At 52.1% G+C, this 14,705-nt stretch overlaps 1 pseudogene; it reads right to left on the bottom strand.

Moving 5' to 3' along the window:
- Nucleotides 1–6,669: 6,669 nt before the first annotated feature.
- The window catches only part of LOC141918792 (kinesin-like protein KIF20B), a 39,262-nt pseudogene continuing 31,226 nt past the window's right edge, over nt 6,670–14,705 (bottom strand).

The raw sequence follows: 14,705 nt of genomic DNA on the forward strand, positions 1-14,705 counted from the left end.
ATGCCCCCAAGCCCCCCATATCATCCCAAATCAGCCCATGTACCCCAAATCACCCCAAAACTTCCCCAAACACCCCCGTGGCCAACCTCCACTCCAGTGACCCCCCACACACACCAGGGTACCCCCCGGACACCTGGGTTCCCTCAGAGTGGGGCTGGGGACTCCCCAGGTGCCTGGTTCCTTCCAAGACACCCCTCTCTGTCACTCTGTGTGCGTGTGTGTGTGTGTGTGTGTGTGTGTGTGTGTGTGTGTACCAGGCACCATTATATTATTATTATAATTATTATAATATTATTGTATTATTATATTGGATGAGAAAAGGGGCTTCTGTGTTCATGGAGGTGCTGGGAATGCCGCAGCACGTCCTGGAAACATGAAGGAACGAAGGTCATTGGAACTAGGCGTCAGCATGGAGTCAGCAGGAGAAACCCTGCTGGCCCAACCTAATAACCTTCTGTGGTGAAATGACTGGCTGGGGAGACGAGAGGAGTGCGGTGGCCACTGTCCACCCAGACGTGAGGAAGGCTTTCCGCAGCGTCTGCCAGAATAGCCCCGTGGAGACGCTGAAGCAGCGTGGGCTGGCTGAGGAGAGGGGGAGGTGGGTAGAAAGTGGCTGACCAGCCAAGGCCAGAGGGTGGTGAGCAGCGGCACCAAGTGCAGCTGGAGCCCGGGAGCCAGCGGGGAAGCCCAAGGCAAGAGGCATTGCCAGCAGGTGGAGGGAGGAGGGGTCCTTCCCTCTGCTCCGTCCTGCGCTGGGCTCCCCAGGGCAAGAGAGGCGGGGCCATGCTAGAGAGGCGGGGCCATGCTGGAGAGAACGCCCAGCCTGTGGCCCCGCCCACTGTCCGTTGGGGTTGGGCTGTCAATCAGTTGGAGCCAACAGCCCCCAGCGCCGGCAGCACGGAGCTGTGCTGGCACAGAGCGGCACTGGGAGGAGGCAGGGTCTGGCCGAGCAGCGCTGACCAGGCTCCGGCAACCCGCTTCCCATCCTCGCTGTCACCGGCTGGGCCGCATCCTTGGTGCACAGCGAGGGTCCTCCTGTCCCGGGCAGGATGGGCCAGGCCAACGGCTGCTGCGGCTCCAGGTGGGCTCCCCCTGTGGCTCGGGGACAGGGGGGCACGGCCAGGCCCCGCAGCAGCGGCCTTTCTGATGCCTGCCGTGCTCTGCTCCGCAGGGACGCTCTCGCCGATGCAGAGCCGGTGCTGAGCGCAGATGTGCAGCTGACCCGGGGCTGCAAGAGGAGCGAGAGGCGCCTTCTCCTCCTCCAGGAGGAACTGGTGGTCACCAAGCTGCGGTAAGACCCTCCGACCGAGCTGCCCTTGCCCCATCCCTGGCCCCGGCTCAAGGGCTGGGACACCCTGGCCCCCGGCCCCAGGACCTGTGTGCTGGATGCACCAATGCCCATCCCAAGGGCAGGAGGGGAGCAGGGCTCTGCCCGGGGGGGCACCCCAAGGAGGCCACCTCCAGCTCACTGCCTGCCTCTGCTCTCTGCAGAGGTGGCACCACCCTGCGCCCACAGCTCCGCCTGGCCCTGGACCAGCTGTGGGTGCTGAGTGACGGGAAGGAGGCGGCGTGGGAGGAAGAGGTGGAGGGTGTCGGCAGCCGCGAGGAGAGGAGCTCCCTCATCTTCCTCTGGCCCAGGGGCTCCTGCACTGCCACTTTCGGGTGAGTCGTGGTGCCACGTCCCACGGCCGGGCAGGAGAGGTTCCTGTGAAGGGCCTCTGCCCTCCGTGCAGAGCCTGGGCAGGGAGCGGGCAGCACGCCGGCAGGGAGGGATGGGGGGCATTTCTGTGTCCTGCATCCCCTGGTCACCTTTTGATCCCCAGAAGGGAAGGGCCAAAGCAGGTGCTGTGGCAGGACAGAGGGAGCCAGGGCTTGGGCAGCAGCTCTGTCCCGCCCCATGGCGCTTCGTCCTGCCCCTGTGTCCTTCCCCAGGGGGCAGGGCTGTGCAGGCATCCACCTCTGCCCACGGGCTGGGGGGCAGCGGGGCCTGACGCTGTTTCTCCTCTTGCTGCAGCTCCCAGGCGCTGAAGGAGCTGTGGGTGCATACATTGCTGGGGTAAGCTGGGGGGTGCTGCAGGCACAGCCAGATGGGGGAACACAGCTCCCCAGCTGGGGAGAGGTGCCCCCGCGGCTGTGGGCAGCTCTCGGGGAGAGCTGCCTGATGAGAGAGAAGAGGTGGCTTGGGGCTCACCCAGCTCTGTCCCTTCCTGGTGCACAGGATACCTGACGCAGCCAAGAAGCCCCAAGTGACCCTTGTCCCGTCACTCAAGCTCCTGGAGAAGCTGAGCCGCCGCCATGCCGTGAGTGTCTGTCTGGCCTGGGCGCTGTCCCCAGCACTGCTCCTCCAGCTGAGCAGCACAGGCATCACTGCTCACCTTCTGCCGCTGCTTTTCTCTTGCCAGTGGAGGCTGTTCAGCACCAGGAGCCTGGAGAGGCTGGTGGAGCACCAGTCAGAGGTGAGAACGGCTGCCTTTCCCCTCTGGCTGTGCTGGGGTGCAGGGATGGGCATGCAGTGGGGTGAGCTTGCGAGGGAGGGAGGGAGGGAGGGAGGGAGGGTCCCCTGGTGCAATTCAGGGAGTGGGGAGGGTTGAGGAGCCACCAGGAATGCTGGCATATCCTTCCTGGTGGCACTGGGAGGAAACCTGCCACACGGGTCAGAGAGCCCAGGAGGGCAGAGGGTCCCCACTCCGCGGTGCTCAGGCTGCTGGTGCCGGGTTCTTGCAGGCTGATCTCAAGCAAGGGCCTCCAACGGTCCCGTCGAGCAGTGAAGGGGGACTTTGCCGCTCACCAGGTGAGTTTGGGAAAGAAAGGACCCTCCTGAAAGCGGCTGGGCTGTGCTCACTTGTCCCTTGAGTGTCCCCATCCAGGTTGGGCAGCCCAAGGGAGGACGTCAGCCAGAGAAGGAAGGACAGCGCTGGGCAGCGGCCGATGGACGTGGCTCTGCAGGGACACGCAGCCTCTGGTGCTGCCCACAGCCTGGAGGAGGACAGGGCCAGGACTGGGCCAGGCTGTCCCAGACTCTCAGGAACCCCCGAGCCGGAGCTGTTGAGCTGGAGCCGTGGTTCCAGCTGCCGGCTCCCTGCCTGTCCTGCCTCACTGCTCAGCACTGTGCTGCAGGCAGGGCAGGGCAGGCTCCGGGAGCGCTGGCCTGGCGGCATCCACTGATGGGCTCTTGCTCTCTTTTCCTTTGCAGCAGGAGGGATCAGCAACAGAAGCAGCAGCAGCAGCAGGAGGTGGAGGGGGCTGCCCTGGCCCTTCGCTCTGCGGCGGAGCCCGGCCTCTGTCCTGGCGCCAGGGCAGGCGGGCTCCGGCTGCAGCAGGGCGCTCTTTGGACAGCCCCTGACAGCCCTCTGCGAGGATGGCACACTGCCCTGGCCCATCCAGGTCAGCCAGCCTGTCCAGGGGGTCCCCAGCCCTCCCTCCACAGGCTCCGGAGGGGCAGCAGGTGTTCCCAGGAGCTCTGAGGATGGGGCACTGGGCTCTTCACCCCCAGCACGGAGCCAGCTCTGGGGCAGTGCTCTGGCCACCGCCGCTGGAAGGCGGCTCCTCAGCCACGCAACTGTCCTCCTGCCTCTCCTGCAGGAGCTGCTGGCTGTGCTGAAGCAGGAAGGACCAGCGACCGAGGGGATATTCCGCAGAGCCACCGGTGGGACAGAGCTTCGGGAGCTGCGGGAGGCCTTGGACTGCGGCGCAGACGTCGACCTGGGAAGCCAGCCCGCGCTGCTGCTGGCCGCCATCCTGAAGGTGAGCGCTTCTGCCCTGTGGCTGGAGGAGCTCCTGGCTGGCCCCGAGTGCTCAAATGCTCACCTGGAGCCCTGGGCCTTGCAGGACTTCCTCCGGAGCATCCCCTGCAAGCTCCTTGTGACTGACCTCTACGAGGACTGGATGGCGGCGATGCAGAAAGCCAGCAGGGAGGAGAAGATCAGGGAGCTGAGAGCGTAAGTGTGGGCAGCAGCCTGCCTGTTGAGCAGGAGCCCTGACCGCTGGCCCAGAGTACCTGGAAAGCTGCGCTGGCTCCCACCAGCCTCGGGTGGGTCTGGGGAACGCTGTGGGCAACATCTGCTTTATTAGCGCCGTGTTCCTGTTCCCCCAGGGTGGCCGAGAAGTTGCCTGCAGCCAACCTCCTCCTCCTGAAGCGGCTGCTGTCCCTCCTCCAGCACATCGGCCACCACGCAGCCACCAGCAGGATGGGCTGCAGCAACCTGGCTGTCTGCGTTGGGCCAAACCTGCTGAGCCCAGCCCACGCAGACCTGCTCCCACTGGAGGCCATGCTGGAGGTGACCCACAAGGTACACGTCCCCACCTGCCGGGGCAGCCTTCCCGGCCCACCAGCGCTTGGCTGCGCAGAGGGCTCTGCAGGCCTCCTCCCACCAGCAAATGCTGTCGGGGTGGCTGCCTGGAGGAGCAGCGCCACAGCCACAGCCTCTGGGCAGGAGCAGGGGGCAGGGGTGGGAAAGGCTGCTTGGTCCCTTGTCAGGCAGGGGGATTGAGACCCACGGTTTGATGTGTGCAGGTGAACGTGCTGGTGGAGTTTCTGGTGGAGAACTGCAGGGATCTCTTTGAGGAGGAAGCGGGCAGCCTTTCCAGCCCAGCAGACAAGGAGCTGCCAGTCCCCCTGGAGAGATTCAGAGGTGAGAGGGGGGACTGAGGGTTGGCACCGGCTGGGCCTTGGGACACCAGAAACCTCCGTGTTGCTTCTGACAGGGCTGGGCATCGAGTGTTGTCCTCTCAGCCCCGCTTGTCCTGGGGCCTCTCTTGCCACTGCTCTCCAAACATGAACGTCTTCCTCTGCAGGATGAGCTGAAGCATGCAGACAGGGCATCGGAGGGCTGACCACAGAAGTGTAGGGCTTCGGGTGGGGGTTGCTTTAGCTCTGTTTGCTTCCAAGAAGTCACCATGTTGCACATGCTTTTGCTTTCTAGACCTGAGTTTGGAAGAGAAAAGTGTCCCTGCAGGCAAAGTGGACACCGAGCACCGAGCAGAAGCTTTGCCGCATGCACCCCCCTCTCTGCTCGGTGTCCTCACGGAAGATGGGGGAGATACGGCGGTGGAGTCTGAAGTGGGAGAGGTACGTCAGCTCCCCAAACACGGTGACAGCGTGTCTGGGGTAGGAGGGGAGTCACTGCTGTGCCTCTGCCTGGCAGTAGAGCTGGTGTGGGTTTGGGTTATTCCTCCACCCCTTGGGATGATACATAGCAAGGGAAATTGGCAAGGTTGTGTCTCAAATGCACTCGGCAGGTGCTTAATCAAACCAAAGGCCCACAAAATGCCTACAAAGAGGCAGAGGGGAGCAGCTGTCAACTTCAGGGGGGTTTTGCTCAGGCCCTACTTCATCAGAGCTTCCTCAGGTCTATTTGGGGGTCAGCAGGGGAACTGTGTGAACTGTGGCTGATGCAAACCAGCCCAAGGCATCTCCTCTGGAGATCTCAGGTACCAATTTAGCAAAGAGTCGCTTACCACTCCAGGTCACCCCTTGCCACATGCCAACCGTGACATTTCTGGTTTAGGCACCGCCAGCTTTGCCTCGAGCCACCCCTGAGAGCATGGCAGACTCCCTGGGGCGCCCAGAACAACTGGCCAGGTTTCCAGAGGAAAGAAGGTAAAATGAGCTCGCTTTGGTTAAAATCAGAACTGACTCCAGTGGGTCGTGGCTTTCCCTATCTAATCCCGCTGTGGGATGGAAAGATTTGCAGGCTCTGCCCACGACGAGGAGAAGAAGAGGAGCCGGAAGAGAAGAGAAGCCTGGGGAGAAGAGAGCGAAAGCTGCGTGGAAAAGAAGAGGAGGAAGAGAGAAGGTGCTTCTGGCGACGGACCAGCGAAAAGACGCAGGAAGGCGCAGCAGGTCGGGCAGCCCAGGTGCGTGCCGGGCTCTCTGCCCAACTTTCACACCTCTCCACACTCCTCTGCGTCAGCCCAATGCACTGGCGAGGGACAGCGAGGGACGGTGCTGCGCGGGGTCTGGAAATAACTCCCTGGCAGGGCCCAGGGGCTCCCGGCCAAGCCCTGCGGCGTGGCACAGGGGCACTGCGCGTCTCTGCGCGCGCTCGGGGCTCGAAGGGCATTGCCCGGGGGACGAGGCGCCAGAGCCACCCCGTAGCCAGCGCCAGCAACAGCTCTCTGCTCTGGGCCGTCAGCAATTCCTCACACACGGTGTTCCCCAGAGAGGGCAGCACAACCCTGCCTCTTCCTGCCGCCAGGGACTCACCAGAGCTTTCTGACTCTCTCCTTGCAGGTGCCGATTCATTGTCACCGCCTGATCCGCTGACTTTGGGGCCCCCAGCGTTGCTGTTTGCAATAAAAAGTTGTTTTCTCTCTTGTGACCGAGTCTGCCACAAGACATTCTGGAGTGGGGTCTGTTGTTCTGTGATGGATCCTGGGGGAGGAGTTTGGGCTGGTCCCTTGTCCCAGCACCCTTCCCAGTGGGCGTCAGGGCTGAGTCGAGGTGCTGTAGGAGGGAAACCCAAGCCCAGAGTCACGCGGGAGGGTGGAGGTTGGACGGAGCCTGTCCAGGTCGTCTGGTCCAAGCTGGGCTCAAGCAGGCTCAGCTCGAGCAGGCTGCCCAGCACCATGTCCTGGGGAGTTTGGGGTTTCTCCCAGGAGCAGCGCCGTGAGCTCAGGGTGAGGGCGAGACGTAGGCAGGGCACAGTGGCCAGGAAGGGCTGAAGGTCCTCATGGGGCCACCGTCCCCGGCAGCTCGCTGTCCCCTGGGGCCCTCATCCCTGCACACGGATTGTCGGGCGGTTTCCTCAGAGCCCCCGAACTCATGGCAATGGTACAAACCAAACGTCCCCTCTGGGCGGTAGAAACCCTCCCCTCAAACGCTGCACCCACTCCTGGGTTGGAATCCTGCAGCAGCGCCAGGCGCAGCTTTGCCAGGGGGTTTCCTCCAACACAATTTTCCTCTGCACAGGTAAATACTAAACGCTCCCAAAGTAAGGAGCCGGTCGGGGGTTTCTGGTGGGTGAAGGGGGCAGCCGTAGCGCTGGGTCTCCCCGCCAGCCCCAGGGGGTACAAATACCTTTTAGATGGCCCGCAGGCACGGTACTGAGCAAGACCTCAGCTTGCCTTTGATTTTTTAAATCAATAAACAAGTAAATAAACAAATAAAAAATGCTGTAAATAGCCTAAAACAAAGCTTCAGATGGAGAAGACAGCCGTGCTGGGGCACGCCGGGGCAGCCTGGTTTGCTGACAAGGCAGCTGGAGGCTCACAGTCCCCCCAGCCCCACTCCCCGATCCCCTGAAGGCTCACAGCCCCCCCCAAATATTTCTGTAGGACCTGCACCCCCCCCCCATTGACACTGACTCCACCCCACACCTTCACTGCAAGGTTCTTTATTCCCTTAGGACACCCCCGCCCCCCCCCCGACAGAAAACCCCCCAAAATACACCAAAAATAAAAGGCAGGTGGGACTTCCACAAGCCACGCCCCCCCACACTCCTCCCCCCCGCCCGGCAGGTTTAAGGCACTTGTGGGGTGGGGGGAGAGCAACCCACCGGGCTTGGGGGGGGACGGGGAAGTGAGGGGCTGGTGGGGGTGACCGGCAGAGATGGGGGGGTCACTGGGGGGGGGGGGTGGTCACTTTGGGGGCCAGGGCGGGAGCGGTAAACCACCACGCACAGATGCTGCCCAAAGTGCGTCAGGGCGGCTGCGGGAGAAGAAGAGGCAGAAAGGGGGGGGGCTGTGACCCCAAAGTGCACTACAGCTTCCCCCAAACCGTGCCCCCACAGTGCTCCCCACAGACCTTAGCACCCCCAAATCACCCCAGACAACCCCCATATCACCACAACCCCCCCATATCCCCTCAAATCACTCCAAAATTTCCCTATAGCCCCCCATATCCCCATATTACCCCAAAACCTCCCATATCCCACCATATCACCCCAAAACATCCCATAACCTCCCAAATCACCCCAAAACACCCCCATATCCCCTCAAACCCCCCATATCACCCCCAAACCAACTATACCCCCAAACCTCCTCTATATCCTCCAAATCATCCCTAAACCCCCCATATCCCCTAAATCACTCCCCAAACCTCCCCATATCCCCCCAAACACCCCATATGCCCCCAAACCCTCCCAAACCCTTACATATCTCCCCAAATCCCCACAAATCACCTCAAAACCTCCCCATATCACCCCCAAAACCCCATATCCTTCCAAAATACCCCTTATATCCTCCATATCCCCCAAACACCCATATCCCACCAAATTACCCCAAACCCGTCATATTCCCCCAAATCTCCCCAAAACTTCCTCATATACGCCCATATCCCCCCAAATCCTCCCAACCCCCCATATCTCCCCAAATCCCCACAAATCACCTCAAAACCTCCCCATATCACCCCCAAACCCCCATATCCTTCCAAAATACCCTTATACCCCCCATATCCCCCCAAAACCCCCCTGATCCCCCCAAATCACCCCCACATTTCCCCCCCAAACACCCCCATATTCCAGCAAATCACATTAAACCCCCCCATAGACCCTCAAATCACACCCCCATATCCCACAAAACCCCCCCATATCAGAGAGACCACAGAGAGCTGGAGCAATACCCAGATAACATGGAATAAGCCTTATTTATCCTGTACAAACCTTTAGAGCGAATAATAACAGGAGAACTTTGGAAAAAATCTCCAGTTTTTCGTAGTGTTCCATCTTTCTTTTTAGCTGACTTCTTACTTGAAGTAGATTCTTCCTTTCTTAAGGGGTATACGTTTCTAAACAACTTTGTAGAAGACATCTGTACAGAAATACAAGATCATTGTTTAAGTTGAAAAACTGACTTATCTTCAAGTTTAATTCCATTTTATTTGTCTTCAATGTTATTTTCAAGCTGACATTTTGAGCTTTGCTACTGATACCTCTGTTCATTATACTAATGATACTGCCACAGCAAGCAATGTAGACAACCTTATTTTATACCCAAAAGAAAAAAAATTATCAGAGTTTCACAGAATACATTTAAGGGCATGAGTAAGATAGGAAACAAATAGTTTCTTTCACAAAAAAGTAGATTCAAAGTTTTAGAGTATTTCATTAGACCAGCTGTTCTAGTTATAAAACAGAAGGAAACTGATGGTGAAAATAAGTCTTCTGTCCACCCTTTGAGCCTGCCCAGGTTACTACTAAGGCCTAAAATCATATTTTTATAATTGTCATGCATATAGATGACACAAACCTTAGTTTTACCTCAAAAGGAATTGCCTATAACATGACATATGCTAAGAGTATGTTCAGACTAGTCTTCGTAACTACTCAGCATGCAACATCCTTCCCTGTGAATCCCTGTACGCTGCAGCTAGTACACGTTCTTGGCAAATACAGACTGACTCTCTTTGGTTAGCTTAGAAAGTTTAGTAGGAAGACAACGTAAGTGTTTAAGAATCCTATCAAAATACATAGATAAGGATAAGATACTGCTGCATAAGAATGTTTGCTCCTTTCACGAGTCCACCTATACAGAAAAGGTGGACTCGTGAAAGGAGAACTAACTTCAAAATTGAACATAACCAAACTATTGTCTTGTTGCTTGTAGAAGGTGAATTAGTCATAGCAGGTTTTGCATTTTTCTTGTTCTCACTTTTCACAAAATCCTAAGAAAATAAATATGACAAATTTTAACTAGGATTCTTCTGGAAAGAACAATTATCTGTATTAGAGAAGCAGCCACTGTTTAAATGCTATGACTAACAGTAGGGAGGCATTGACTAATACTGGATAGAGGTAACTATTCAAATGTGAATGAAACGCTAAACAAACTTGTGGAAGGGAACTAGAAATGCCTGCAGTCAAACCATTCTGACATTTACTATTTTCTTCTCTCCATTATTTCCTATACTTTTGTCTTTAAGAGATTTGACAAGCCAACACACAAATTGAAATTAATAACTCTAAGTGTCAATTCAGATTTATGGTGACAAGTATGAAAGCCAGGTTGGTAGCACAGTGCCTGGTTAAGCTGTCTTGTAATGACATCTTCTATCTCGTGAAGTGGTGCCAAGAGAGTTCAGATAACCGACAGCCATACCAGCTGGTAACAGCATCAGAAAATGGAAAGAGGGTTTTGTTCTTTAATTAGAAGGGAGTCTCTGCAAAAGATTTGGTTTTGTTTGTTTCTAAAAAACCAAGGGGGTTTTGTTTTATTTTTTTTAAAAATTTGACATGAGCAGTATGTGGTTATTTTAGCACTACAGGTTTCCCCTCAGTCCTTAGTTTTAGTTTTAACAGTGTTTTTCAGTTTTAGGAAATTTAAAAACCAAATTGTGTCTTCAGTAGACTTGTAACAGTTAAAGTTACTGAATCACTTTATAATCTATCTCTGTTTGGCATATGTAACATGAAGATAAATATTTAAGAGTAACATTCAGGTGAATAAAACAGCAATAAGATACTTTTAAAATTAGTTCCATGTTATTGAAAAATTACTTAGCTAAATGTTATCCCATCGGGGTATGAACATCTACACTATGAGAGGATTTATAAACGGATCAGTAAAACAGTCTTCTCAAAACATGGGTGACTACGTTAGATGAAATATATCCATCTGTAGATAAGTGCAGTACTTTTTCAGTGCCTTCAGAAGGATGATTATTTTTACACTTACTTTTCCAGCAGCCTAAGAGAATACTACTCTCAAAGAAAATTGGTTCAAGACATAGGAAGTTTAAATCAACTCTGCACATTATTCCAGAATGAAGTGTTCAATTCCAGATGAATTAACTTACACAGCTTTTAACAGTTACTTTTGCAATCCAAATTTAACAAAGTGAGTTTATCGAAGTACTGTTGAACACTAATCACTGAAGTGGCCATTTCCCTTAACTATTTTACTAAGAGATTAAAAAAACATCACTTGAGAACGCTTGAAGGAGAATGCTAGAAAAGCATCAGACACTTCACTCCCCAGCTGAGACAAACTCACTCAAAGCGTCACTTACCACTTATGCAAATGATCCACAGGTCACCTCCCTTATACCCCCCTGTCAGCTGCAGAAGTCCTTACAAGTGCAGAGATTCATAAGCCCCACAAGTAAGATTACAGGTATGTAAGTACCACCACAATGAGGTGTCAGGGTTTCAGAGCCTCTGTAAGTGTTGTAGAGATAGCTGTGTTTGTGCTAGTGCTGATAAAAGGCAGAGGAAAGAAATGTGCAGTTCGAGTAGGAGCGGAGAAGATTTTTACCAGCCTGAACTGCTGTGAAGCCTTAGTCTCGCATGTAGACACCTCAGCACTCTAGGAAGGTTGGTGCATATAACCTAGCACAGCTGAAGGAATTAAAGAGGAATTAAGTTCTACAGAAAACAGGGAGGTTCAGGTGCTCATGCAATTAGTTCTGTATATTCCCTCTAAGTACAAAAAGATCAAAGAAAACCCAGACTGGACAAAAAGTCAAAGGAAGTGGTCTTGAAACTCTGAAATGCATTGATTAAGCCCAGGGGCTTAACTTGTAACTGCCTATTAGAAGAGATTATAATTGATACCAGTGGTTGCTTAAACCAAAAGAAGCAGTTCTATTGAACTGGTCTGTAATCCTGCAGATCACAGCTAGAGACAGAAGCAAACAGTAAGAGCAAGGAGAGAGAAATTAAAAGGTAAAGAGGAAGTACCGATCAGGGACAAGTGTCCAGAGTCTGGATAAATTGAAATCTATGACTTTATTCAACATAGGCCAGAGATCCACCACTTGGCAGGGGGCGGGGCATGGGGGGGAAGAGGTTTAAATATTCTCTCTATGTATCCTTAGGATCTCAGTGAGAATCAAAAGGATAGGATTTTAACAAATGATCGGAGTAATAAATTGAAAAACTGCACAACATATTTTGTCAGTTGGTCTAAGTCATACCTCATCCATCTCTTCACTCTTCCTTTTCTTTCTTGGCTTGAGCATTTTAACTGTAAGTGGTAAGGTGCTGCCCTGGTACTTCACCTCCATCTTACTGGGTTGCAGAGCTGTGAACTGGATTTCCACCTCTGGTTTTGGGAACTGACTAGTATTTCCATTTTCTGTGGACACTTCTGAAGAGTGAAGGACAATTTCTGAATGGTCCTGCAAATACATGGAAATTTTAAGAACACAAGTTTTGAAATAACTGAGTTAAAAAACCCATAATACATATCTTTCCCCAATGGATTGCAAAGTAAGCATTCCATTTTCCAGCTGTTCACTTTCACAACACTTCTAATTGAAGGAATCTACTTCAAGCATAGCAGAGTTTAACCCTTACTTTCTAAATCTTTGTTACATTTAAAAAAGTTAATGTTTCTATCCACAACCACAGAACTTGAACTCAGCCTGATACTTTGTTTCCAAGTCATTTTGCTCAAGGGCAGAGACAGTCACAGTTTTCACAAGTAGCAGGAGTAGAATTGATATGACTTTCATCTTAACTCTGCCGCTCCTTAGGAGCTAGGCAGTAATGGGAGCTTTTGAGAGAAAAGTATAACCTTTCTCTAGCCTATCTTTAAGGAACTCTCCCTTCCCCTTCTACACCAGAGAAGTTGTGCAAGTAACGAGGTCCAACCAGCAAGCTACAAGCCAAATTCAACCTATGAGAGACTTCTACATCACCACCTGTTCTCTGGAGGAAGAGCAGGCATTAAGGCAGCCTGCTGCCCACAAGCTGAAAACCTTGTCTTGTACCTGCTCACAGCCAAACCTCACGGACTGCACAGGGAGGGTGGGACAGAAAAGTCAGTTTGCACAATTTTTCTTCCTCATCAGCACTTACCTTCCACCATCCACCCAACCTGTTTTTCTTAGCAAAACCAGCAAGTTAGAGCTGTGGTTTTCCCAGCTCCTGCATCTCTGTGGCAGCAGTTTAGCTGGGACTCTGAGTGGGAATACGAGCACCACTGCATTCCCAAAAATGCAGTTGGCTAATAAAAACATTTTTCTTTGTAACTGCTACTTCATGAGAGTTAGCAATCAAAAAGTTACGTAGGAATGGCTAGCGTCGTTAGCTAACAAAGTTACACACAAGAATCCTGCAGTGGAAGAAAGCAAATCCAATTTGCCCTGCTATTTCTCATCCATTTAAAAGGGTTTATTTATCTTTTTTTCAAGTGACTTATCTAATAATCAGCCACTTCATAAGCATTGGTGAGAGGCAGGATTTCAAGAGCATGCAGTTGAAGTCAGATATAGCTATTCACATGATTATGTTACACATCTTTCGTTTCTACCAAAAGCCACTAAATCAGGTGATCTGATCACCAAGAAAGGTATTTGCAGAAGAAAACTTTAGAATTGTTCAGACAGCAGGATACATTTTCTTCCCTATTCTGCATTTAGCAAAACCCATACAACTGCATAAAATTTTTAAATCTCAGTTTTGTACCTACCTCACTTAATGAAGAGGCACTGCTAAGACATCGAGATAATGAATAATTCCTTTTAACTTCATCATATCTAACTGGAATACTTTGTCCAAGTAAAGGATTAGTTCTGCTTTGTTTTTCCATGAAGTGTAAATATTTAGAATGAGAAAAGATTATGCTAAACTGTAAACCTCAAAATATTTTGATTTTTCTAAAGCTACAATACAAAAGCTCAAGTGCAGACAGCTAATGAACACCTGGGCTGAAAGACAACACAAGTCGAAGGCAGTAACCTCGACTCACGATGCCATCATAAGACGTGCCCTGGTGGGTCTCACCAACAGTCTGTCTAGTTCAATATTCTGCCCCAAGAGTGGCAAAGGGAGATGCTATTTAAGGATAACGTGTGTGATCCTGGTCACCTTGTCATCTGTTCTCTCCATACTCTCCCAGCATTCTCAGCTGTTGCATTAGAATTGTCAGAGTCTACACCACTGCCTAACCCTCAGAGTATCCATTTAAAAATATATTTATGGATTTCTACTACAAAATTTTTCTAATCCCTGCTGACAGTACCTGTTGCCACCACCTCCAGAAGATTACTAGCTGCTTCATACAGGAATATGTTATCTTAACTGTCTTAAAATTATCTCCTATTAGTTTCATGAAGTGCTGCCCAGTTCTTGCAGGATTTTACCAAGGACAGTTGTGCCTTCTGTCTACCCATCGCAGCCATGATTTTGTAAACCTCAGCCCCACAACCCTCTGGTGGCCTTAACCTCTCCTAATCGGAGTGCCAGCTTCTTAGCCTCTCCTCACAAGGCAGGAGACACACATCGTCCTGATCACCTTAGATTTTCTTCTTTATCTCCACTATATCTTTCCTGAGAATTATTTGACTTCCCCCCAAAACTCTACCCCATTCACTTCACCACCATAACAGTTTCTCACATGATAATCCTGTTAGTAGCCTCTCCTTATTCATAACATCAAGTACTGCTGCTACTGGCTTGAGGTAAATACTTCAGCACCAACTGTTCACAACAATTCTTCTCTAGAACTAATTTTATAGCAAAAATAACTAATTTTATGGTGCTCTCTTAGCTGCCATTACAAAGCTATATAAAGCAATAACCATTCTGACAGCTACTCTCTACTCCCTCATACATCACAAGCTTTATCTATTCGGCACTAGCTGAACTGATGAAGTAGCAAGAAACTGGCCAGTCTTATTTGGCAGTAGACAGGAAAGAGATGAAGAGATGCATTTTATCATTCAGTCCAGTTCTGCCACAAGAGGAGAATCGCATCTTCTAGCAGCCAGGGGAGGGTCTGCTAGGAAATCCATGTTCAGCTCTCTTCATTACTAGTTAGCAATG

Source organism: Strix aluco, chromosome Z, assembly GCF_031877795.1.
Source record: "Strix aluco isolate bStrAlu1 chromosome Z, bStrAlu1.hap1, whole genome shotgun sequence".
NCBI classification, from domain to species: domain Eukaryota; kingdom Metazoa; phylum Chordata; class Aves; order Strigiformes; family Strigidae; genus Strix; species Strix aluco.